This window comes from Pelodiscus sinensis, chromosome 9 (assembly GCF_049634645.1).
Source record: "Pelodiscus sinensis isolate JC-2024 chromosome 9, ASM4963464v1, whole genome shotgun sequence".
Classification (NCBI taxonomy): Eukaryota; Metazoa; Chordata; order Testudines; family Trionychidae; genus Pelodiscus; species Pelodiscus sinensis.
The window spans coordinates 17,360,681-17,387,329 of NC_134719.1; the positions used below are offsets into that span (position 1 = coordinate 17,360,681).

Below are 26,649 nucleotides of genomic sequence, written 5' to 3' on the forward strand. Positions count from 1 at the left end.
GACATGTGCGATGTCCGGTATTTCCTGGTTTTCCGGCTGGGCACCGGATGGAAGCCTGGCGGGGGCGGGGGGAGTGACTGGGAAGCGGGGCGTGATCGGCTCTGGGAGCCCTGGTTGCGTGTGAGGAGGAGGGGCAACCCGGTCCATACTCCTGCGCGCTGGTTGAGCGCGTGGTGGAGCTGCAGCCGGACTGACTGGCGCGGGATAGGAGTGCCTTAGGATCTGCACAGCCCGGGTCAGTCCTGCTCCCCGCTGCTGATTCATTCCTCTGCCTCCTCCACCAGCTCTGTGTCCCGTTGGCCGGTTCCTGCTCCAGATCTTCCCCGGCCAGCCCCGCTGCACCCCCCCGCCAGCCCTGCTTCTAGCAGGCAGTTCTCCCCTCCTCCTGAGCTCCCCCGACCAGCTATGCCCCTGCCGGCTGCCCCCTCCCCTCCGATATCCCACGGCCAGCCCCGTTCCACCTGATCCTCACCCCCCCAACCATCCCTGCTTCCCGTCGGCCCCCCCATCTCCCGCGGCTAGCCTCATTGCCCCCCCGTTAGCTCTGTTCTCTCCCCCCTTCCCAGCCAGCGCTGCACCCCTCCCGGCCGGTTGTTCCTCTCCCTCCCTCCATGAAGCGTGTCTGGTATTTTTTTTTTTTTTAATGACTACCTGGTAACCCTAGCAGTGATCCTATCCCTGTGATTACAACAGAGTTTTAAACTGAGAAGCAACCCCCCCCTTGAATCCCCTCCTCCCCCCGTTTTTTTGTTGGTTTTTTTTGGAGGAGGGCATGTTCGGTATTTTTGTTTCAACCATCTGGCAACCTTACTGGTGGGCCTGATTTAAAAAGCCTATCTCTGATTTCCTTGTGATACAGGCATTATAGAAAAACATTTGGTATTTAACATTGTCTCTGCATACTATACGTGTATTTGCAGTTCACTGGATGTTAACTTCTCCATAGGGAGCAAGAGGGGAGGAAAAACAATTTAGAGGGAAAAGCTTCAAATTATTTCATTTACACTGATCCCAAAAGGGAACACTGCATCAGAGAGATATAATAGACTCTGTTGCTGTGAAGGGATTATTGTTTGTGGACTCTAATCTTGTGTGTACACTGTTGACTTCAGTAGTAGTTTGTATTAACAGGGGGGTTCACCTTTTTCCAGGATAAGTTGCTTTAGATTGTAAGATCTGGGGCAGGGTATGTCTCAGTATTTGTATAGCGCCCGGTACAAATGAGGTCTAGGACACAATTGGAGATACCTCCTGCTACTCTAACACTAATAATAATGATAGCGGTAATGATCTCTTGTTTCATACAGACGATTCACGCTTATGAGAGAAAAAAATGAAATGTTTTTTATTAAATAGGATGTGTTCATTCTTGCATGTCCAAGGGTGTGTATCAGCCTAGAGGCAAATAAATTAAGTAATGGTGGGGAGGGGTAGGGGGAGAGGGAGAGGGAAAGGGGGAAAAGGGGGGGGAGAGTGTGTGTGAGGGGGAGAGTGGGGAGGGAAGAGAAAATGGGGGAGGGGGAAGAGACAGAGACAGAGAGAGCATTGCTCATTATGGGGCTCAAAAAATGTACGTGTTGGAATAGTTGCCAGCAAGAAGAAAATGTGTGTCTTGGCTTGGAAACCTGTGACACATTTCTCACATTTGTTTTTATGGGGGGAGAGGAGGCTTTCTGTATAAAATATGAGAATATGTAAATGAAGAATTCTGGAGCTGATTTTTGTAAGTTTGCTCATGTGGCATCCCTATGGACCACTCTGCTTCCTCTACAGCCTCTGCCCTTGCCTCATTTCATTAGAGGTTATCCAATTACGTGTGTGAACCCAGTTATATATTACATCAATCTGTTCAGTTGGTTAGAAGAAAGAAGGGGGGGAGGAGGAGTCCAGATCTATCTTGGTTAGTATGGTTCAAGTTTTAATCAGTGTGGTATTTCCTCTTCCTGAAGGCCAGAGGGAACACCTGTGTTTTTCTTTAAGTATCACAAGAGACAGCTGATGGAATCTATCGTTTTGAGAAATGGATGGTTCCCCAGTTCAGAGGGGAAATGAATTAGCGCCCATCTGCATAAATTGTCTTCAAAGAACACACACAACACTCTGACTAAAAATTTACAAAAATTAAAGAGTGAGAGTGAAACCCTCTGACAGAGCTAATAAGATGTCTGGTAAACTGCTTTTATGAAGCATCCAGCGTATACATGAGGCCTGAGGGTTATTATTAAAGGTCAGGGAGGTTTTGTGTGACACAATTTTAAAGCATTTCTGAACCATCAAGGCAGATTTCTTGTGTCAGGCATGTGCCTTTTACTTCAAAGGATGTTTTCATTCTTAAATTCTTTCTGTTTTGCATAAATCCACTTTAGAATAGGGATGTAAAATCCTGTTTAATTGGTTAACCGCTTAAACATTAAGTTTATCCAGCAGAAATCTGAACAAAACAGCCATGTTGATTACAGTTTCACAGTTAAGTGTAGCATTAGTTTCTTGCCAAAAATGTCTTCAGCATCTTTGATGTCAGTGCATCTCTGGCTTGATAATGTTAGTAAAGGGAAAACACATACACAATGGACCAAGTACTCTTGGAAAAACAAGTCCACGAAAGTCACTAGAATTGGATTGGTGTAACAGAGACGAGAATTTGGTCCCATGTGTTCATAAGCTACAAAACTGGTGACTGTTTTAGTTTCTTGCCTATGAGTTAGTAGATATTTTTCTAACAAAAGGTATTTAAAACAAGGGCTGTGTAGAGAACGGTAATTGCATTTTACCGAGGATTTTGATATTTAGAAATTCTCTGTGAAAGGGAACAGATCCCTCCTTCTGGGGCAGTCCTCTAGGTATGCCATCATGAAACTGTGAACCCTAGAAGGAATACTTGAGAGCCGAGTGTGGCGAGTTTATGGGTGCGAGCCACTCCCCCTGCGCCCCAGCAGGGGACGGGGGGGCCCTGCGGACCCACCGCCTGGAGTTTGGTTGGGGGGAATCCCTGTTCAGGGGCTATGGTCGGTGGGATCGATGGATGCGATCACCCCCCTGCCCTAGCTGTCAGAGGGGGCTCAGCAGTCCCTCCACCGCGTTTCCCCCTCCAGCAGGACCTGGGGGGGTCTTTTGGGCCCGACAACGGGTCCCGGGGTCCTTGCGCCCCATTCCCGTCCCTTGGACGGGTGTTTACGTGTCTGAGGGGGTGGGGTGCAACCCCTGTCCTCACCCGGCCCTCGTCGCGATGGGTTTCAGTTGCTCGGAAGTGCTTTCAGGTTGTGGGGAGTGGGGGACTCGGGCCCGCCCTCTCCTCCGGGTCCCAGCCCGAGGCCCTAAATGGAGTTCAGTATCTGCAAGCCGCTCTCCACGGCAGATGGGGCCGCTGCCCTAAACTCATCTGCCCACGGGTGCCAGAAAGGCCCCGACCCGGGCTCCTTCCACTTCCCGCCTTCAGGCTCCCTTGGTGGGATGCCTGCTGGATCACTCACCCCGCCAGGGCCGCCGGGTCCATCCAACCGTGATCTGAAGGCCATCCTTCTTCGCCCGGAGGGCAAGAGGCTTGGCACCCCGGAAGCCAGGGTGGCCACTTCCTTGCTCCCCCCTCCCTCGGCATCCTTCCACCACTTTTAAAGCGCCCGGGGAGTGATGTCAGGAAGGTTAGCCCCGCCCCCCCAGCGTCTTTCCCCCTGGGCTCTCCCCGGCGTGTGTCTGGGGCTCCGCCCCCCTGGGCGGGTCATTGCACCCCGGCGGGACGCTTCCCCGCGGCTCAGGTCCATCCCCGTCTCCCGCAGCGCGGGCTTGTCCGTGCTTCCCCGCATCCTTGCTCCGGCTGGTCGGAGCCGGCCCCTGCCGCTTCTGGCCATGGCATCCGTTTCCTGGCCTGGGGGGGTAACCCTCCCCCCGGGGCTAGTGCGGACCTCGCCGGGTCCGTCACACCGAGCATAACGTGGGAGCCATAGATGCCTGGACTTCCCGGCTCCCATTATCACTTGCAGTGAACTGAAAAGGCCCAGAGCCTTGGGAGTGAGAACTCTCAGTGTTAGCAGACTGCTGATTCCCTGTCAGACAACATAGCAGCTGCAAGCCCTGCTTCGCGGTAGCCTGTTAAACATGTTGTGGAGAGACTTGGAAGCCTCTGAACATGGAAGCTGGAGTTTCCAGGCTTCCTAGATCCTTGTCAGGCAGGCTGTTGAAGAGTCAGGAAGCCTGTGCTGGCAGGAAACTGGGCAACCCCTCTGAAATGAACAGTTTTTGCAAAATGTTTTGTTTTTGGTGAATTGGCAGTTTCCAAAGCAAAAGCATTCCATTCCAGAATTTGCAGCCATCTCCATTTACAACTCAGAACTTTCCCCTAACTGCTAGCAACTTAAAGGTAGAAGAAATGGCAACTCCCCATAGTTTTGTTTTATTACTTTATCTCAATTTATTGTTTGCAGATATGCTTTAAAGTCATCTCCAGATATCCAAGTGGCAGATAAATACATTTCAGTCTGCCAGAAGAATCAGTTTATATTCTTCTGTGAGTCTGAATAACTGAGCCATGATGATAGATAGGTTAATACCAGTCTCTCTGTTTCTATGACATTAGCTAAAACAACAGTGAATTGGACTGCTGGGAGACGGCGGATGGAATCCTGGCCCCCTTGAAGTGGGAGCTATGCCATTAACTTCACTGGGGCCAGGATTTCATCTCCGCTTGTCATAATGCTGATCCTCTAATTAGATCTACTAGCATGGGCCTTTGGACCAACCCAGAACCCCAGATTCAGTCATTTAAAATATTTTGATCTAATCTTCCAGAAAACAGCTTTTCTGAGCACCTCAGCTGCAAAGTACAGTGAATATTATTCTACTTCTCTCCTCTCCAGGTCCCTGCTATACGGCCTTTTAGAGTTGCTGTACATTTATATCCTTAGAGGGAACTGGAGCTGTATATAGGGCAGATGGGAGCTACCACTAACTCCCAGGTCTTGCAATGAATAACGCTGCCCTACATGACGATTGTACCTACAAACATGAGAAGTTCCCTGGTCCATCCTCCAGTTCTTGTTTTCTGAGGGCTGCTTGGCTTCTTACATTCCTGAGATGGAATTCATGAGACCAGAACACTGACTCTCCCCACAGGGATGCAGTCAGCATGTGACCTGCTTTTTTTTTTTTTTTTTTCCCAAAAGGACAAGATTCAGGGGGTGAAATCCTGTCTCCACTGAAGTCAATGGGAATTTCCCTATTGACTTCAATGTGGTCAAGATATCCCCCTATGTTTTCTGTGTTGGAGAGTTTACTGCCTGTTGTACTTTCTGAGCAGTGGGCAGTTTGCCTGTAAGCTTAACTTTCTAAAAACTTTTCTTTCAGCATGGTCTGCAACAGCCTTTCTGAACTACATTAGAGAAAGTGTCTTGTGTTCTTCTCTACTGCTCCCCTCTTCACTTTTTCCTTCCCTTTCTCTGTCAATGTCCCAACCAATTGGAGTGCCCCTCAAATAAAGGCCCCTTTATGGATCTGATCCACCACTGTGTTTTTACTCTTTGCTCTTTTCTATAATCTTTGCTCTTTCAAATGGACAGCTTCCTGTCAGATGGTTTGCCAACAGCAGTTCTGAGCCTAATGTCTTATGCCAGGCTCATCTTGTTATCCTTGCCGAACAAATGAGACTTATATATCCTACAGAGAGTGCTTCTTACCTCTAACAAGGCTACAGTATATCACAATTAAACGGGCAGCCCGTGTGTGGTGATTATTATTGCTACAGTGAGTAATGAGGGAAGAGCAAATCCACAGTGCAGCTTTTTTTTTACTGTCGTTAAGAATCTATTTTAATCACCTGTTTGCCCTGACAAAACTATTTTAGATAATGATATCAGTGGAAGGAGTACCAATAGATCTGTCTAAAATGTGATCAGCCACCTGATCCATTCTTCCCTTCTCTTCCATTCTGCCTACTCTCTTTCAGTCCTCCCTTGTTCTCTGATATGTTTTCTACTGTTTATTTGAGAAAGTGTCTGTCTGTCTCTGTTCAAGAACTCCTCCTAAACAGTAAGAGCTAGGACCATCAAATTTGGTATACGGCTTCCTCTTATTGTAACTTAAAGCAAGGTCGGGGTTTGGTTGTGCCAGGAAAATGGGATGTGGTAGTCCTCTCTCCCTAGGGCAGTCTGCATACTGAACTCCTCAGCTCTAGCCCCACCCCACAGCAATAATTTAAATGAAGCATATGTATTTTCATTTTATTTTCCAAAAATAAAAATTAATTTAGTTAAGGACCTGAGAAATGATGGGTAAATCTTCTAGTACCCTATATATGAAATTATAATTTGAAAAAATACAGGTTTCAAAAAGATCTTTAGCTTTTTTTATGTCATTTTTCTGTTGTGTTTTGCTCTTATTGTCATGGGGTACAATCCTAAAAAGACTTTTACATGTGAGTAACTTTGCCTTTATTAGTGATCCCAATCTGCTGAATTATACATAAGCATATTCCTATAATATGGCTCTGTGTATGCATGGGGTATGTGTGCATGTGTTTTTAGTCAAGATGCACACATTTCCTGCCATATTTTAAATAAATTGTATAGAGCGTGAATTTCCGTATTGATATTTTTCATGTCTCTCCCTAACAGCCAAGTTTTCTCAGTTTCCAGGTACAGGCCTTGACATGAGAGGAAGAAATACAAAATTGTAACAAAAGAAACCCTTTAAAGTGATCTAAAAAACTGTCTGAGAATCAGGACATTGTGATCTCAGCATTCATGAGGTAATGTGGCTGTGCGAATTTTATGCCAGTGTGATTTTTGTAATATCACATGCTCATTATATTCTCTGTGTAAACAGATATATACCCATGTTTTGATACAGCGTATAATACATATAGGTGGAGATTTTCAAAGCAACCTAAGGAATTAGAATATACAGATTCCAGTAATGAATAGAACTTGGACATGCAAATTACTAAATCATATTTTCACATCTTACCCATAAAGTATAATATCTTAATCATGTAAAGCCATTTTGGTACCCTAAATCTGCTAGCCCTATTTTCATTCAGTTTGACTGGCACCTCCATCAATGAAATAGCAGCCAAACATATCACTTCTTATATCTTCTCCTGTCTCCCAGTGTGGTTTCTGTATCATGTTCTGGCAGAATTTCTTCCAACCATTTCCCCTTTTTGCTTTCAGAGTTTGCTCCCTGGAAAAGTTGCCTGTTGTATTGCAGGGCCTTATTTCCCCAGCTTGCTGGATATATTGTCTGCAAAGATAAATTTAGTTTAACCAGCACCCATGGGCATCTTCTTAACCACTTTGCCTCCTCATGGCATGCACCAGCTTAAACAAACAAACAAGATATTCACAAATTAAGTGTCAGTCATACTTGGCCCACTTTGTCTTAGGTGCAGATGTAATCCCTTCCTGCTCAGAGAGCAAGCTGGGCTATGGGGAGACTTTATCCCGCTACTGAGTTCTTGGTCTGAGAAGGTTTCTGGCGTGGAAACTGAGTTGGCCCATCAGAAGAAGATGGCAATGCAGTGGAAGGAAGTGCTACTGTTATCCCTCTCAACTCTTCCTTCCCCCCAAACCTCTGTTTTTTGAGTGATATATGACAGGTTCTTGCTATGAGGTTTTATATACCCAGTAAGTTCAGCAAACTTCATAGGCTCACTGTGCTACTGTTCCAAAGGTGGACCAAGCTTCATATACTAGCTGATATTTCCCCCTGCCCATCTGCTGCTATACAGAGTCCTGATCATAGTGGAACCAGTGTGTTTCCTCTGTGCTTAGGAAGTAAGAGAAGATGTCAGCACTCTTTGAATTCTACCTCCCCTTCTGCAAATAGGAGAGCATAGCTCTGAGGGGCAAAAATTATTCTAGAGCTTGCAGGGGCTGGTAGATTTATAAACATACAGACCCAAGGAATCTAACTTCTAGAACACCTTATTTAGGGTGGCAAAGATTTCATCTTCCATAGGCACTTATAGACCTCCTTGCACGCAGCACAAGTGACCAGACTGTAGGAAGCTCCATAATATAGAAAGACAGTTAGTAATCTTGAACATTACAGGGACGTGGTGTTTGTTGAAATGTGTGTTTGAATAGAAAGGAGGGATTTTATGTATTTTAATTGTTCGCCACTGGTTTCAGCAGTAAGGTTCTCTGAGGATGTAGAAACTTTTCCTAATTTAGTTCCCCAATTTGAAATAAATTGAGTGGTGCCATCTTGTTCCCACATGGGCTAAACTCTCCCTTTCCATAATGCCTGATTTAATTTCCCTCCCACACCTACACTCCCCTGCTCCGGAAGTCATCTTTGCTTAGGAAGAAAAGCCCACAAATGGAGACTGCAGTCCTTCTCATCTCCAAGTTATAAATGTGGTCAGTCTGGAGTCATGGGCAGAGCTGAGCAGACTGAACCTAGGCTTGAGATAAAGAGCAAATTTCAAGTTCCTCTCATGACTGGTTCCTAATGTTTCACAAGTGCGCATTTTTCTCTTAGAACTTAAGAGAAGAAAAACTGTGTTTTGACTAAGGAATGTAATTCACTCTTCCCCGAAAGAGACATTTATTCAAAAGTTGGAGGAGGTCCAGCTGAAATGTTGAATACTGAGCCAGGCAGAGACATATAGCACATGTTCATCCCCATGCAGGTGTGAGGGGAAGGGGAGTTTAAGCTTGAGCAGTCTTGAAATATTACATTTACCTACATGTTTGACGTGTTCTAGCACTTTTACAAGGAGCGATGGTTAGCTGTTTTTCCTCCTTGAAGAAAATTAATGTTTTGCTCATTTAAGGTGCTGGATTGACAATCCCAGAGACTAAAATCTTCTGTTTACCCATAGAATAAGCACAGCATGAGAAGTAGCAGTGCCAGCCAAATTTGCCTCAACCCTGACATGGAGGGACTTTCTGACAGTGTGTGAGAGTTGTGCATTCCCTATGCTTATTAGAAACTTAGCTTCTATTATCAGGGAACAAGCAAGTCTATCGGTTCCAGTTCTGTCATTGTTTCCTACAGAATTTTATTATAACTAAAGCCAACCATGTGACGTGCTATCTTACAAACACTGTCAATAAGTAAAATATCTTCCTTTTCACTACTTCAAAACCAAAACAAAATCTTTTAAACATGGCAAGCTAAACTTCACACACTGGAACAAAAGATAAATGCCTGGAGAAGCTAAGTACTGAACATAACTAATGAGGAAACCTAAGAGTGCTTTCCCTTGGTTTTCACCTCTGGTATTAATCATATATCAATTTCTTCATAGTTACAGGCTATCTGAGGGGCCCACATATGCAGACTGAGTAACAATAAATAACATCACTGTGGGACAAGAGGAATGGCCTGCTGCCACAAAGTACAACTTTTCAAAACAAAATGAAGGGAAAGAAAAATATACCCCAGGAAAAAATTAAGAAACAGAGATGTGGACAATGAGTCATTCAATCCCTTGTTTCATTTTCATGTAATATTTAGTTAGAGGTGCGGAGACAATCCTGCTATGAAAATGGATATGATGTGTAGTTTAATAGGTCTTCTCTATCAGTGATTGTAAAGTCACTGGTTTCTTTACAAGCAGAGAACTGCTACTCTCAAAGGCCCTGATTCAGCAAATCACTTAACCAAGTTAGTTACTTAAGCCTAACTTTAAGTATGGTAGTAGTACTATCAACTTCATGTGCTTAAGAATGTACTGAAGCAGTGGCATCGCTTCTTAATATGGTAATACATTAAGTTCATTTAAAACAAGGAGTTCTTTTTGAAGTGGTTTATTTGACTTTGTAGCATTTACAGAGCCAAAAACAATGTATTAGAGAATTAATATTGATCAGGATCAGACCTAAAGGAGTGCACTGTGATGAAACCATTGCTCAAGACATTTTTTAAAAAGAAACCCCCCCACAAATCTCTAAGAGCGAAATTCCCATTGACTTCTGACTTACACTGGTAAAATTGAGATAAAAATCTGACCTAAATCTATACATTGAAAGTGTCTAAGGGTACGTCCACACTGCACGACTATTTTGGGATACCAGAGGTATCCCGAAATAGCCACCCCATGTCTAAATAAGCTGCCTTGTTTTTTTGAAATAATGAACACGCTATTTCGCCATCCCAGTAAACCTTGTTGCATGGGGGATAAGGAATGGCTCGAAATAGCGTGTTATTTTGACTTTTGGTGCAGTGTAGATGCGCCGTTCAAAATAAACTATTTCGAAATAGACTTGAAATAAGATACACACCTTGCATAGCACAAATTGCATATCTTATTTCGAGTTTAGGGTGCTGTGTAGACGCACACTTCTAGACTTATTTTTATCAGTATTTTCTTTTGTTGATAGAATTATTAATTTAGTCGGATTGTGATTAAAATGCCTATTCACAAGGTTCTTTTTGGACATCTAGGGGAGAAAATTATAAGCAGAGAAAACAGTCATTCTTCATCGGGTGGTATCCCTGTGAGTGCTTCACTCAGGTTTTGGTGCGTCCCTGCACCAGGGATCAGAGATTTTCACTAGCAGTGCTCCTTGTGCCGTGCCTGTGCACTCAGTGCTCCCCCTCCACCTTGGAGGCTGTGGAGTGTGTGTGGCGCGAGTCCTGTCAGTTCCTTTTCAACCGTCCCTAGCTGAAGACGGAGCTCAAAAGTGCTCTTCCTCTGACAGAGAAAAATTGAATCCTTAGTTATTTCTGTCCCTTTACCTCATAGTTTTACTTAGTTTAACCTTCTCAATGTTAACTTAAATTAAAAAAAAAAAAGCAGCAGCTACGGCTGCAGCAGCTTTTCCTCTCCACTACAATGCCGGGTTCCCCTTGCTTTAAAAGATGTGACTCCTGCAGAGACTCAAGGCCTACCTCAGATGGCCATGCCTCATGTATCAAATGTCTGGGGGAGTCTCACATGGCACAGAAATGCCTGCATTGCCTGAGCATGTTGGCAAGGGCGAGTAAAGACTGCGAATTGCAGGTTAAAGCAATTCTCTGGAAAAAGTCTCTTTAGTCACCAAGGGACAAACCAGAGGACATGCGGGTGCAGCAGAAGCTGCCCTGCTGGAGGGTCTTATCTCCCCACAAAGGCTCTCAAGCCGTAAGGGCTTCCCCAGCACGCTCCCTGTCCGAGCTGTCTAGAGCCTCTTGTTCCCTGGTACCATCAGTGTCTGGTACCGTGGAGAAACGCAAATCAGTGCCAGCCAGGAGAGCTGAGGCACAAACTAAAACCGCCATATCAGCAGGTGGCAGTGAGGCAGCAGCTTCAGATAAGCCACATATGCCTCCTCTATTAGCTCCGGTGAGCTCTCCCTCTGCATCCAGTTTAACCGGGCAGAGTAATTGGGACCGCCTTGTGGCACAGCAGCATAAGAAAGCACTGTGCAATATGTGGCACCTACAAAAATCTCCTCAGTCTGAGTCAAGAGGAGTAACTGCCTCACCATACTCCCTGGTGCAGAGACACTCTAACACCTCTGGGTGGCCCCCATTTGCCTATACCGCTGTCCCCAAGGTCGGACTACAGTAGCGGACATAGGAGCAGGTTCTCATCATGCCATTCCTCCCCTGTTCCCTCACTGACTTCCTGGCATTCATACAGGGATTACTCCCTTAAACAACACTCTGTTTGGCCCACCCAACCATGGATGAATCTCCCATATCAGCTCCCGCCTCAGTGGAGTCCTTGGGATACATGGCAGGGGTACTGACCACGGTCCTCTCACACTTACCAATCGAGGCACACAGCCTCTACATCTAGGCAACACCGCACCTCTAAGCGCTCACCCTCAATATCTGCATGCTCCTCACCTCCTCGCCCACCCTCAGTAAATTCTCAGGCAGGCTCCACTGAGCAGGATAACTTACCTCAGTTGGATTCAGAGACCTCCTCGCATGAGTCCAGGTCTAAGCAGGGTGAAGCAGTTTTTCAGATCTCGCCTTCTCCCCCCGTGGATGACCTGAAACAATTTCAGGAACTTTTTAAATGGTTAGTGCAGTCACAAGAAATTACATTACAAGAGGTGCAGGATAAACAATATAAGTTATTCATCATATTACAACCCTCAGCATTCTCCAGAATAGCTTTACCTATCAACGAAGTTATCCTTGAACCTTTGGATGATTTGTGGCAAAATCCAGTCTTGGTCCCACCCACAAACCGTAGAGCAGACAGAAAATACTTTGTCCCTGCAAAGGACATGGTCTTTCTATTTGCCCACACACAGCCAAATTCTCTGGTGGTTGACTCTGTGAATCACAGGGCAAAGAATCCACAATTTAAATCTATGCCCTGTGACAAAACATAAACGCCTAGGCACCTAGACACATTCTGTATGTGCCGAGGCAGTCAAATTCTGGAACTGGTGCATCAAGAACCACATAACGCAATGTACATACCAGGAGAGCAGAATGTAAGAGCCGACAAACTGTCAAGCAGACATTTCTCAGATCAGCACAAGTGGTAGATCAATACCAATGTCCTCCTCTCAATTTTCCGCAAATGGGATTTCCCAACCATAGATCTCTTTGCAACACTGCACAACTGCAAATGCTACAGATTCTGCTCTCGGGCAGGACTAGGCAAGAGGTCAGAAGGGAATGCCTTCACCATCTGCTGGATAGCTTCCCTTCTTTATGCTTTTCCACCATTCCTGCTCATCACCAGAGTGATCAACGAGATTCAGTCTGATCGGGCCACAGTAATCTTAATAGCCCCAGCCTGGCTGAGACAGCCCTGGTTCCCTTACCTATCCTATCTTTCCATAGATCAACCTATTGTTCTCCAGGCGGTGCTGAATCTCCTATTCTTCTCCACGGCAGTATACGTCCCCTCCATTTCGAGACCATGAAACTCACAGCTTGGCTCCTCAATGGTTCCAGAATGAAGAACTTACCTGCTCGGACAGGGTCAAACAAGCTCTTCTAAACAGCTGTCGTCCCTCCACGAGAAGCACCTACCAGAACAAATGGAGGCATTTTCATCATGGTGTATGATGTGCAATTTGCATCCCACCACAGCCTCCATACCTACCTTACTTGACTACCTCATGGACCTGGCCTCAGAGACACTGGCCTCTCCATCAGCTCCATCTGGGTCCACCTGTCTGCGATCATGGCCTTCCATGACCTAGTAGACAGCTTCTCCCTCTTCACACATCCATTGGTGAAACATTTTCTCACAGGCTTACAGAAAGTGCATCCAAACATCTGCCCCCCAATGCCACTGTGGGACCTGAATCTGGTCCTTGACATGCTCACTAGGCCAGCTTTTGAGCCATTAGCCACTACACCACCACAATACCTGTGTATCAAGGTGGCATTCATAGTGGCAACAACATCAGCAAGACGGGTAGGAGAAATCGCAGCCCTCATAGCGGACACTTCATTTACCAGGGATAAAGTCCTACTTAGACCTCATCTCAGGTTTCTCCCTAAGGTTATGTCCAACTTTCATGTAAATAAAGCCATTTACTTACCTGCCTATTTCCCTAAACTTCATGCCTCCCCTAAGGAGACTATATTACATACATTGGATGCAAGGAGGGCAGTTGCGTTCTACCTTGATAGAACTAGAGCGACCAGGAAATCAGATAGGCTCTTTGTTGCGTGGTCAGGACCATGCGCAGGAAAAACAGTTTCTGCAAAGGGCCTATCCAAATGGATAGCAGGCTGCATACGCACTGCTTATCAACTTAAGGACAGACAGCCACCGCAGCCCATCAGAGCACATTCCACATGCGTGGTGGCCACCACAACGGCCTTCCTCAATAATGTACCACTGGCAGACATCTGTAGAGCAGCCACATGGTCCTCGCACCATACTTTCGCACATCACTATGCCCTACACAAAGGGCTGATGCCTTCCACATCTCTAGCAGATGCGGTCCTTCCTCCTTCCACCTAGAGGGACTCCAATGCCCACCTCCCTTGGACGGATACTGCTACTGAGTCTCCTCAGTGGAGCACCCACAGGGACACCACTCGACAAAGAAGAAGTTACTCTGTGCAGTAATGGTAGTTCTTCGAGATGTGTGTCCCTGTGGTGCTCTACTACCATCCCATTCCGCCCCTCTGCTTGGAGTCTTCAGGGACTTCAGGTAGAAAAGGAACAGATGGAACTTGCACCGTGAGCGCTCTCCACACCATCCAAGGGGGGAGGTGCTGAGTGCACAGGCGCAGCGCGAGGGGCACTGCTACTGAAAATCTCTGATCCCCGGCGCAGGATCATACCGAGACCTGAGTGGAGCACCCACAGGGACACAATCTCGAAGAACTGCCGTTACTTCACAGGGTGAATAACTTCTTCCAATTTTGAGTCCCCACCCTGTAGACTTTCTATGTGGTGTTTGCCCAGACAAGTCTCAAAGAAGCTTAGTTTACCACTCAGCAGTAAGGAGAAGACTTAACCATGGAGACAAATCTCGCTGTCATTACCTACTTCAGTGAATGTTATTGTGGAGCCAGAATGAAGGGTAGTGATTTGTTCAGGTATTAACCTTTAGGGTGTGACTATGATAGAATTTTTGGAGAAATCTCCCGTTATTGCACTACAATCACTGCTATACCACTGGTGATAACAATGGTGGAAGTGCTGTCATGGGGGGGAAAAAAAAGCATCTTTGCCAAAAACACTCAATGCAAAAGGAAAGATTCTCATAGTACAAGGTAGCATTGTAAAATAGCAGAATTACTTGTCTTTGTAGGATCAAATAATATAATTCCCACTTGAGAGGGGAATGTGTTCTTGTTAAGGCAGTGGACAGGAGCACGAGAAATCTGCACTTAATTTTCTGGCATTGTGCTCGCTTTTATACTTAGCATAACTCCTATTTTGGTTAATTGGTGATAATCATCTAAGTTCCTTCACTCTACTGTGAAACTTTAGAAGATAAATATATCATTGGATTCTTGGCATACGTCAGAAAATGGAAGTATTTCCATAATGTCAAACCATCATTGTCAGGAAGGGGAATTCCATGGAAATAATGATCATATTTTGAGGTTTATTTTGGTCACAGTTTCTCAGGAATCAGATATTCAGTTTCCATTAACTGGAGTTACATATCTGCCTCCTTGGCCACTGCATCGAGATTATATCCTTTAGTGCCTGATAATTTGCAGATATGTATCACAGTTAATTAAGGAATTCATCTGCAAATATCTGGAAGAAAACAAGGTGATAGGTAACAGCCAGCATGGGTTTGTAAAGAACAAATCATGTCAAACCAATCTGATAGCTTTCTTTGATAGGCTAACAAGTCTTGTGGATGAGGGACAAGTGGTGGATGTGGTATACCTAAACTTTAATAAGGCATTTGATACAGTCTCAAGTGATCTTCTTATCAGTACTCTAGGCAAATACAACTTAGATAGGCTTACTATAAAGTGGGTGCATAACTGGCTGGATAAACTGTTCTCAGAGAGTAGTTTTTAACAGTTCACAATCATGTTCGAAGGCCATAACAAGTGGGGTTCCGCAGGAGTCTGTTTGGGGACCTGTTCTGTTCAATATCTTCATCAACGATTTAGATGATGGCATAGAGAATACACTTATTAAGTTTGCAGATGATACCAAGCTGGGAAGGGTTGCAAGTGCTATGGAGGATAGTGTCATAAGTCCAATGATCTGGAGGAATGATCTGAGGTAAATAGGATGAAGTTTAATAAGAATAAATGCAAAATATTCCACTTAGGAAGGAACAATCAGTTTCACACACACAGAGAATGGGAAGCAGTTGTCTAGGAAGGAGTACTGCCAAAAGGGGTCATAGTTGACCACAAGCTAAATATGAGTCAACAGTGTGACACTGTTGCAAAAAAAACAAACATGATTCTGGGATGCATTAACAGGAGTTTTGCGAGCAAGACATGAGAAGTCATTCTTCCGCTCTAGTCTGCGCTGATTAGGCCTCAATTGGAGTATTGTGTCCAGTTCTGGGCACCACATTTCAAGAAAGATGTGGAGAAATTGGAGAAGGTCCAGAGAAGAGCAACAAGAATGATTAATGGTCTAGAGAACATGAGCTATGAGGGAAAACTCAAAGAATTGGGCTCGTTTAGTTTGGAAAGGAAAAGACAGAGAAGGGGACATGACAGCAGTTTTCAGGTATCTAAAAGGGTATCATAAGGAGGAGGGAGACAAATTGTTTTTCTTGCCCTATGAAGATGGGCTTAAACTGCAGCAAAGGAAGTTTAGGTTGGACATCAGGAAAAACTTCCTAATCGTCAGGGTGGTTAAACACTGGAATAAGTTGCCTAGGGAGGTTGTGGAATCTCCATCTCTGGAGATATTTAAAAGCAGGTTGGATAGACTTCCATCGGGCATGGTCTGGACACTGCTTAGTCCTGCTGTGAGGGCAGGGTACTGGACTTGATGATTTCTTGAGGTCCCTTCCAGTTCTCGTGTTCTGTGAGTCTATGATTCTGTCTGCAGTACCGCAACATTTTGTGTGTTATTGCACATAGAGGATAGGTTTCTGACACGAGTTCTTGGCTTTGCAGGTCTTGTGCTTGCAGAGACAGGCATTTATATGCAAACATAAGAAGTATAATAAGCTTGTGTACACAATTTGCATGCCCCAAATGTCTGTTGTGCATAAGTAAGGCTACAATATTGTCATGGAAGTAACAGAATCTATGAATTCTAAAGATCTCCGTGACTTCAGCTTTGGCAGCTGGGAGCTGCAAGGTCCTGTCTTCTCCCACAGTGGCAGGGAATTGTGAGGTGCGCTCATCACCTGAGGCAGCAGGTCCCTAAGCTACGAGTTGCCATGAGTAGTGGGGTGCCCTGCTGGCTGTCACAGAGAGTGACAGGGATACCACTGCAGCTCCCCACAGTCAGTAATATCGATGTACTGCAAATGAATGGGTCTCACTCAGGTCTGCCTATTAAAAAGAAAAAAAGTTTTGTGATTTTCCTTAGCTGAATAAAAATCACAAAAAGGCTAAGCAAAAACTATTGGAGGAAGGCGGAGCAGGCAATGAAGATGTTAATCATTCAAATAATTCCCATCTATGATCTGAGGACATAGTATAATAGAACATATATGTATCCAAGAAAGAAGAGAAATAAACAAATAAAAGGATCTGGTCCTATTTCAATTGAAGTTCCATTGATTCCAGTTGTAGTAGAAAGTGACCCAAAAGACATTCCTGTCTTCTACAGCATTGCTTCTTAATCTGACTAGATTCATATAATTGCTCCTGTAATTTAATTCTTTGATCTCATCTATTTTCTCCAGGTTCTGAGCCTTTCCCCTGTGACTTCTAGAGAAGCTACAGGGGGACTATTCCAATCTCTATTTTCCCTCCTTTTAAATTCGTCCTTAATCATAATTAATCAAAAGTTCTTTGACTGTATTGGCTCTGGTTTTATGTTAATAGAGAAGTGATAGAATTCTGAAAACCACAAGTATCTGACTAGTGTTTGAGACTATATAGAACAGAATAATTGGTCTTTAAATTGTACTCTTAACTTGGCTACCAAGCAGTCTTTTGCTCATTGACCAATCTCCTTATTAATTCCTCAAACATGCTGTTTTTATTTCTAAATTAGAATAGTGGGGGGAGCCTTTTCATGCACAAAGTGTAATTTTCCTGAAGTAAATGTGTGCAGGCAAAGTGCTTAGATGCATTTTGCCGTACAGAGTAACCTTTCAAAGAATTTAATACACATTATTCTCTTTCCATGGTTTTACCCTTATATGCAAAACCATATGGCTACGTCTACACTGGCATGATTTTCCGGAAATGCTTTTAACGGAAAAGGTTTTCCGTTAAAAGTATTTACGGAAAAGCTCATCTGGATTGGCAGGATGCTTTTCCGGAAAAGCACTTTTTCCGGAAAAGCGTCCGTGGCCAATCTAGACACGCTTTTCCGCAAAAAAGCCCCGATTGTCATTTTCGCGATCGGGGCTTTTTTGCGGAAAACACTTCTGTGCTGTCTACACTGGCCCTTTTCCGGAACAGTTTTCCAGAAAAAGACTTGCCAGAACAGGAGCAGCATAGTTTTTCCGGAAAAGCACTGATGATTTTACAGTAGATCGTCAGTGCTTTTCCAGAAATTCAAGCAGCTAGTGTAGACAGCTGGCAAGTTTTTCCGGAAAAGCAGCTGATTTTCTGGAATAACTTGCCAGTGTAGACACAGCCATTATGTGTTAGGTAAGGTGAAGCAACCAGAAAGCTGTATGCTTAACCCTTGAGTGCTGTACATGTGACTGTATATCTTAATTAGACTTGTGACAGTGTATTGCCATTCTGTACAATGAACATTAAAAAGGCTGATCTAGGTACCCCTTGAATAAAATTATGCTACCTCTGTCCATGAATGTTGAGTCTAAACATAGTATTTAATGTTTCCATCATTAAATCTGGTAATTCAGAATTGAAGATCCTATCCTAACAGGTGTATTTTGCCTCTAAATCAGTTTCTAAGAATGCTTCCTGCCTATTAAAGTAAAAGGAAGATTAAATCAATTAAACTTGCTGTTTTGCTTTGTATTATTTATTAGAATAGTCTAAGGCCTACTCTAAATTATGCTAGCTGCCAGCATTCTCCAGGGAAACTATGCACCAGCTGAAAATTGGCTTAGCACATCCACTTGCACCTCCATCACACCTACGATGAGAGGAGCAGGAGCCTGATGCCCCAGCTTTATACTAGCTCAGAGCTTCCCATGGCAGCAGAATTCTTGGCCACTCAGATCAAGTTGATTTCTAGTTTCACTGTACCACTTCAACATCAAAAATGGATTGGAATGCAGTGGGCAGTCTAGCTCCTAGGCAGCATGTGGGGTAGCCTCCTAAATATAGCAGATATAAGATAATCACTGGGTTAGTAATAAACTTTGTTCCCAAGAGAGAGAGGTCGAATGGAGAGCTATTTGTAAAAAAAAAAAAAATTTGGAATGCTCCAAATGGTGATTTGTTGGGAATGTAAAATTGGTCCCTATTCCTCCTGTCAATGGATGAAAAGGTCTGTGTCTGTGCAGAGTAATAGTATTATGATTACGTATCATATGCCTGCAAAACAGGCATAAGCAGATGAACTGCAGAGCCTAATATGGGTTCTCCACTGATCACGAGGGACACATTATTTAAAAAGGCCTCTGCAGTTGAGGCTTGCCTTACAGACTTTCTCATGATCTGAGACTGTTAAGAATGCAGACCTTTGTTTTCTTTGTCTCAAAATGTAAGATGTAGCCATTGTACATCAGACAAAGAACAAAACTATAAACAGCTTTCTTACGCTTTTAAATACAGCTCTTAATATTAGTATCAAAACAATGCAGAGCCTCATTTGGCCCCTTGAGTAACAGGATGTGGGAAGAAAACAAGGCAAAATGGCAGGAGGCAATTTTCAGCCAAGGGTTGGATCCTCAGGTGATGGATGAAAATTGTCATCGCTCCATTCAGTTTAATGGGGTCATGTTAATATACATCATCAGAGGATCTGTCCATGAACGTCCTGAAAATACTCCCCACCTATCTTGCTTTCCATTTCATAGGAGCGACTAATCACAAACTGGCACATGTCACCAAGAGGTGGTACAACAATACTTATTGTTTATAATAATAAAAAAGGGAAGAAGGGATATACTGGGAACATTTGTCCCATAACAATCCAGTGACATAGCATGAGTGAGGATTGTTATAAACGGGAAATGCTTGCCTTTGTCCGGACAGCGCAAACACCTTGAACATTAGCAGCCCTGTTTGTTGTACCTGAGAAATGAGATTTTTTTTTTTTTTTGTTCTGGAAAAATTTTTTGGATAGAGTTATGGAAAAAATGCCAAGACCATTTTTCAGTACTAGGTCAGAGGCACATATGGATCTGTTTTTATTCCCATTTCATTTACTAAATCAGTGGGAATCGTGTTACAGTATATGAGACTTGGATGTTGAATGTCATTAAGCTGTTTCCTCACTTCCCCACTTACTATATTAACTTTTCTGACATTCCTAGCAGCCTCTGAGATACGAAGTTTCAAATGGAAGATGGTTTCAGGCATTTTAAAATACCAGGACACCGACCTGTTTGGTTTGACTTGGGCTGTGTTTTGACAAAAGGTATTAGCAAGCCTCAGTTATGCTGCACAATTGAAGTTTGCTTTTGTATTCATACTAATGAATCCATGGAATACTCAAGTATTGGTAACAGGAGAAGGAGCTAGAGTGAGAGCGCCTTAGGGTATGTCTACACTACCCAGCTTTTACCGACACAGGTGTATTGCTAAAAGTCAGGCAGTGTAAACACAAGTGCTGACAAAAAAAATTCCACCCCCTACAAGCAGCATTTGGAATTATTCAGGCAATTAGCTCACTATATGGACAACAGTCTTTGGATAATTTGAGGGGAGGAAAGCAACATGAGACGAAGTTACTTTCTTACATGCCTGCTTTTCAACCAACATTTAATAAGGATTCATGACACTTGTGAATCATACACATGCATGACAGCCAAATAAACCATGGATTTAAGACTCCCTAAATAATCATTGGCACAATACACTGTAACTGCGTCAACTCTGCAAAACGTAAAGGTCAACAAATTGCCTTTTAAATAAGTCCCTGAATACAGATTTAGACTTCAGAATGTTTAAAGTCAGTTGGGTATGTAATACATGTTAGGAAAGCTCTCTTAATGCAGCATGAACTTGACTGAAACTTCTCAGCTCATTGCTAAGTGAGGAGCTGTGTGTATTAAGGTGATCAGATGTCCCGATTTTATAGGGACAGCCCTGAAATTCGGGGAGTCGTCTTTTATAATCGCCTGTTGCCCTTATTCCTGGTCCCAACTTTTCATAATTGCTTTCGGGTTATCCTATGATTAATGGCTCTACAAAAAGATGTCTTGGGAAGCAACTAACTTAGAGGGTCACAGTTTTTCCCCTGCTTTCATCCGCCTCGGAAGCAGGGAGAGCAGCCAACAAACGATCTTTACTTTCTGCTTTGCACCTGGCCAGCTGCTTCCATTCCTTTCCATAAAGTATCTGGCCATCCTCACGAGACCTGAAATCAGCAAATGGGTAGGACTCTCTCTGGGTTATAATACATGAGCCAGAAACAATGCAGCTTGACTATATCAAAGCCAGACTGAATTTGCAGGACTATCAATTCATTATTTTTAAAAGTGTAGGGGTGGGTCAAGTTCTGTTGAGGTTCATTTGAAAAAGAAAGAGAAATAAACAATAAAATGTGTTAATACAGGTGCATACACACAGGTGTATGCATACATATGCGTGCTCTCTCGCTCTCTGTCTTTCTCAGAGTTGAGATTTTGGCTAAAATGGTGGTGCTGACATGTCATTTCTGCATTGATGAAGATCCAATCTCCATAACAGCCATCTCAAATAAGGAGGTGATCATACAAACAGCATGAGTTGCACATGCAAGGCACACTGCTGATGAAGTGATAGAATTTCAGCCTGGACTGCAAATTCTCTGGCTTTTTTGGAGGCTTCACTCGGTCCTGCAATGTTATTGTAACATTGTGTTCTGTGTAAATGCACTGCATGATACTAGACTCTCAGAGGACACTTGGCATTCTTATGCTCATAGTTGGATATAAAATCTTTTATGATATTATTTTAAAAGGATTATTTTACTTGTTCTTTCTAAACTGATTTTTAAAATTATTTTAAGCATTTTTTTTCTTTTCTACACAATCTGATACTAAACAGAGTTTGTGGAGTCATTGAAGTCAATGGCAAAACTCCTTATGACTTCAGGAGGGCCAGGATTTCACCCTCTGTTTACTTATGCATTTCAGCAATGGATTAAAAAAAAACCCAAGGGGCCAAGTCACTTGACCGCTGCCTAGCAGGTGGTTTGGATAGGTAGTATTAATTAATAAACCCATTGGGAAGAAGTATAGAGATTTGCAGAGGATGTTAGTGTTTTTTATCTTTTTCAGTGGGACACAGTGGACATTTTTAAAATCGGCTTTCTTAATTTTCAACTGTGCACTGAGGAAACAGACCTTTATTTACTATGTCAATGGTATTTTTAAGACCTGACCCTATTATAAGTACCAATGAATACTTGTATCAGAGGGGTAGCCGTGTTAGTCTGAATCTGCAAAAGCGACGAGGAGTCCTGTGGCACCTTATAGACTAACTGAAGTGTAGGAGCATAAGCTTTCGTGGGCAAAGACCCACTTCGTCAGATGCATGTAGTGGAAATTTCCAGAGGCAGGAATAAATATGCAGGCCAGGATCAGGCTGGAGATGACGAGGTGGATCCAATCAAGGAGGATGAGGCCCACTTCTAGCAGCTGATCTGGAGGTGTGAATTCCAAGAGAGGAGAAGCTGCTTTTGTAGTTAGCTAGCCATTCACAGTCTTTGTTTAATCCAGAGGTGATTGTGTCAAACTTAAAAATGAACTGTAGCTCAGCAGTTTCTCTTTGAAGTCTGGTCCTGAAGTTTTTTTGCTGCAGGATGGCTACTTTTAGATCTGCAATTGTGTGTCCAGGAAGATTGAAGTGTTCCCCTACAGGTTTTTGTATGTTGCCATTCCTAATATCAGATTTGTGTCCATTGATTCTTTTACGTAGGGACTGTCCAGTTTGGCCGATGTATATAGCAGTGGGGCATTGTTGGCACATGATGGCATATATTACGTTATAAAGACTGTGAATAGCTCGCTAACTACAAAAGCAGCTTCTGCTCTCTTGGAATTCACACCTCCAGATCAGCTGCTAGAAGTGGGCCTCATCCTCCTTGATTGGATCCACCTCATCATCTCCAGCCTGATCCTGGCCTGCATATTTATTCCTGCCTCTGGAAATTTCCACTACATGCATCTGACGAAGTGGGTCTTTGCCCACGAAAGCTTATGCTCCTACACTTCAGTTAGTCTATAAGGTGCCACAGGACTCCTCGGCATAGCTGGAGTTGCCGTACCTTAATTTGAGAAGTTACCACACTGTCTCCGCTGTGGGGGAGGAGCGAAGGGTGGTGATGGGAGAAGCTCTCTTGTTGACTCCCTTTACTCTTCTTGACCTGGTGGATCACCGGAGTTGATGGGAGAACAATCAGCGGTTGATTTAGCAGGTCTTTACTAGACCCACAAATTCAACCCCTGGGCAATCATTCCCTGCAGCGCTGATCTCCCAGTAAGTATAGACAAGGTCTAAGTACTTGTCTACTTCAGGAGTTTTTGCATCAGTAGAACAATACTGATGAAACCCCCTAAGTCTAGATGTGGTGCACTAATGTAAAATAGAGCTTGCACCAGTGCAAAATTCTCTAATGTTGACACAGCCTGAATTTAAGTAGCCAAAAAAGTGTATGCGTTCCCTGGACACCGCAGAGTTTTTCCGGGGTACCTCTGGCATCCTGGAACATCTCTGCAGTCTAGACATAGCCTCAGTCTTCTCTTTTCTAAACTAAACAAGCCCAGTTCTTTCAGTCTTCCCTCATAGCTCATGTTCTCTAGACCTTTAATCATTCTTGTTGCTCTTCTCTGAATCTTCTCCAGTTTCTCCACATCTTTCTTGAAATGTGGTGCCTAGAACTGGACACAATACTCCAACTGAGGCCTGATCAGCAGAAGAATGACTTTTCTCATGTCTTGCTCACAGCGCTCCTGTTAATGCATCCCAGAATCATGTTTGCTTTTTTTGCAAACATGTGTCACACTGTTGGTTCCTATTTAGCTTGTGGTCCACTATGACCCCTAGATCCCTTTTGGCAGTACTCCTTCCTAGACAGTAGCTTCCCATTCTGTATGTGTGAAACTGATTGTTCCTTCCTAAGTGGAGTATTTTGCATTTGTCCGTATGAACTTCATCCTGTTTATCCACTTCTCCCTTATCCACAAGACTTGTTAGCCTATCAATAGATGAATACAAATTTTGGTTGACAGCTTCTTTGACCTAAAAGAGGGATGTATAGATCTAAAGGAAAAGAGACCATCTAAAAAATAAATGGGAAAAAAAAAGAAAGAACGAATGGAAATCAGAAATGTACCATAAATGAACCTCACTTTCAGTCATCTGTCGCCTGGGTTTCTGCATCATCTCTTCCAACTCCATAGAATGATTAACATATGAGACACATTGAACATTCATACTATAAACATTGGTTTTTAGGGATGTGAATGACTAATGAGTTGACCAATTACCTGGTAAGCATCACCTTTATTGGGTGGTAAATGGTTCCATGGGGAGCAAAACGGTTCCTTGAGGATCAGGCAGCCAGCCCAGCGTGGAATCCAAACTGAAATGGCTACATGTATTTGTCATGTAGGTGTGCAAGGCATGGATGCTTACGGCAGAACTTGAAAGGAAAAATACAGGTAATAGGGATGAGATACTTCTGTAAAATCCTGGGTGTTTCCTACTTGACCATGTCAGTAATGAAGGGATTTGAAACATCTTCACGCCATGTGCTGAGTCATATGAAAGCATCCTAACAGCTGCAAAGAAGTGAAAGCTGAAGTGATACGGCCAAGTAACAAGATCATCTAGCCTATCCAAGAACAACCTCCAAGGGGAAGAAAAAAAGAGGTAGACAGAGGAAGAGATGGATTGACAACATGAGAGTGGACGAGAATAGGCTTTGAGGAGACTCAAGCACTAGCACACAATTGTCAGGGGTGCAAACAACTGGTTGGTTGCTCGCTCATCAGTGAGGGTGCTCCAACGACCTATGTGGTGGTGATGATCATGATGAACTGTAGTTACTAATACCCTGTGATTCTCTCATTGGCACACATTGTGCAGGCAGACCTCTGCCAAGCTGTCCATAAAGAAGCTGTCAGGACTGTTTGTCCCTTGCGCAGCACTTATGCAGTTATAACAATGGAAATGCTTAAGTGGTGCAAGCCATTTATTATTAATGGACTTTTTACAAACAAAGTACTTTATTTTCTTTATTTCAAATTTATATCCAGAAGTGTGCAATTCTGGAACAGCTGCCGATCATGAGATGCTCAGCCATTTACAACAGCTCCTTGTGATCCTGCAAAGGGTTCAGGATGGGGTAGAAGAAAATGGCTTATGCACTTATCCCTTTGAAACTGAAAGAAAACTGTAGGTCCGGGTTGTCTTAGAAGGTTCAGGTAAAATATTACGTTGTTGAACAGAGAAGGCATTTGATGTCACGTGTATGGGACAGAGGCTATTTGTAAAGTACTCAGATGCCATATTTGAAATTGAGTAAAGTCACCTCTTTTTAAGAAACAAAACACTTTGTCAGGTCTGTTTCTTATCATTTCCTACATAGACTAAATAGAAAGAAACCCAAAATGAAGGCTGTATTATTCAAAAGGGTCAGTAACAAGTTTGCAGTTTTATTAGAAACAGGCCTTCCTGTTGTGACAAATCACCTGCAAACTCTGTTTAGAGGCCCATCTTAAACTCTAAAGCTTTCAAGACCGTTGGACTACAGATCGCAAAGGAGAAGGCTCCAGAACAGTGTATTTTTCATGCCTGGCTTGAACAGAGGATCTTTAGAGATCATTTTAAGGTCCCTTTCAGATATGAATGAATTGGAGGTTAATGGAAGAATTGGAAGTGGAAACAGAGATTAGCCCCCTACATAATGTTGTCCCACATTCTGGGAACCAACGTTCCCTGTAAAAAGTGCATCTAAGTGGGGGTGTTGACTAAGGATGTTAGACATCAGGTAATTGAATAGTTGAGAAACCGCATTAATTCTTATTGGTTACTCAACTAGTCTATAGTCCCTGGGGCTGGAGACAGCAGCCAGTGCAACCCGGCCCCACTCCTGGGGAGCCCCCTGGCACCCTGTGCTAGAGGCATCCGTGTGGGATGGGAGCAGCCCCAGTCTGAGGGGGATCCAAGCTCCCTGTGGACAGGCTCACTGCAGACAGAGGCTGCTCCATGGGAAGTGGAGCAGCCTCTGTCCACAGGGAACTTGGGCCTGCTGCAGATAGAGGCTGCTTCGCAGCAGCCTCCCCCACGCCTTCTGATAGAGGCAGCAGCGTGGGGAAGGAAGCAGGCAGCACCTCTGATACAAAGGCAGCAAGGGGGGAAAATGCATGTAGTCAACAAGATTAACCAATAATCACCTGGTGATTCAAAGAGGTCTGGGGCTCCTGGTCCCTTCCAGTCCTATTATTCTATGATTCTAGGCTTATTGGTTAATTGTATGAGTCAGCTCTACATTGACATGCCTAGTGTTGAGAGCAAGATCACGCCACGTATGATTTGGCTCCCGGCCATCACAGCATCTGGGGTGGGTGCAGGGAGCAGGTGGGAGCCAAGATGATCAGGCCAAGACCCAGTGAGAGAGGTGTGTGTGTGTGTGTGTGTGTGTGTGTGTGTGTGTACACACCAGGGGAGCTGAGAAACTTGCCAGGCCCCTGTGTTCTCAGAAGGGGCGGGACCTGGGGCAGAAGGGGTGGGGCCGGTGGCAGCCAGCTCTCAGCACCACCCAGATCACGTTTCCTCCCCCAGTCCTCAGTGCCATCCATAGCGTGCCACCCAGGTGTCTGGTGTGTGGCTTTCCAGCAGCAATGTAAAGTAGGAGCAGTGGTGACCAGGAGCCCCAGACCTCTTTGAATCACTAGGCCCCCGGGTAGTTGTCAGTTTCCCTGACCCCTGTTTTGGGCATGGAACACATACATCCACTATACCACAATAAAAGACTGTTTCATCATTCTTAACCTGAGCTGCCAAACACAATCAGTGATGTAATAAGCAGCTGCCTGTTTGACA

At 44.0% G+C, this 26,649-nt stretch overlaps 1 protein-coding gene across 2 annotated transcripts in view; it reads left to right on the forward strand.

Moving 5' to 3' along the window:
- The window catches only part of ROR1 (receptor tyrosine kinase like orphan receptor 1), a 263,762-nt gene that overhangs the window by 76,508 nt on the left and 160,605 nt on the right, over positions 1 to 26,649 (forward strand). Inside the window, exon 2 of one of the 2 annotated variants that reach the window (XM_075936157.1) lies at positions 6,617 to 6,736. The exons of the other annotated variant lie outside the window; for it this stretch is intronic. The gene's annotated coding sequence lies outside the window, so the exon portion shown is untranslated. The remainder of the gene's footprint in view (positions 1 to 6,616; positions 6,737 to 26,649) is intronic. 2 annotated transcript variants of the gene reach the window in all.